Source organism: Gavialis gangeticus, unplaced genomic scaffold (genome assembly GCF_001723915.1).
Source record: "Gavialis gangeticus isolate Ggan-Ray unplaced genomic scaffold, GavGan_comp1, whole genome shotgun sequence".
Classification (NCBI taxonomy): domain Eukaryota; kingdom Metazoa; phylum Chordata; order Crocodylia; family Gavialidae; genus Gavialis; species Gavialis gangeticus.
In genome coordinates, this window is record NW_017729003.1 from 4,945,764 (window position 1) to 4,946,551 (window position 788).

Here is a 788-nt window from a genome sequence, read left to right on the forward strand (position 1 = left end):
CAGCCTATATATATGCTGCTGGTTCCTACTGCCCAAGTACAGCACCCTGCACTTCTCAGTATTGAATCCCATCCTATTTTATTTTGCCCACCCCTGTAACCTGTCCAGGTCCTGCTGTAATCTGTCCTTCCCTTCTAGCATGCCCACCTCACCCCGAATCTTGGTGTGATCTGCAAATTTAAACAGGCTGCTCTTCACCCCATTGTCCAAGTCGCTAATAAAGAAATTGAACAGTGCGGGCCCAAGGACCAAGCCCTAGGGGGTTCCACTGCCCACTTCCCTCCAGGTTGAAAATGACCCATCCACCACCACTCTCTGAGTGCGACCCCTCAGCCAATTTGCAATCCATCTGACCATAGGCATCAATTCTGCAGTCACCTAGTTTTTTAGTAGGAAGGGGGTGGGAGACAGTGTCAAAGGCCTTCCTGAAGTCCAGAAAGACTACTTTCACTGCGACACCTGCGTCCAGTGATTTTGTGAACCGATCACAGAAGGCAATCAGGTTGATCTGACAGCACCTGCCCCTAATGAAGCCATGCTGGTTGCCCTTGAGATGATCCCCGCTGCTGGCCCATCACAGATATGCTCCTTGATAATCTTCTCAAAGACCTTCCCGAGGATTGAAGTTAGACTAACAGGCCTATAGTTGCCCGGGTCCTCCCTCTTCCCTTTTTCAAAGATGGGAACCACACTGGCCCTCTTCCAGTCATCCAGCACCTCTCCAGAGCACCACAAGTACTCAAAGTCAAGCCAGGGGCCCCGCAATAACCCCTGCCAATTCCCTCAAC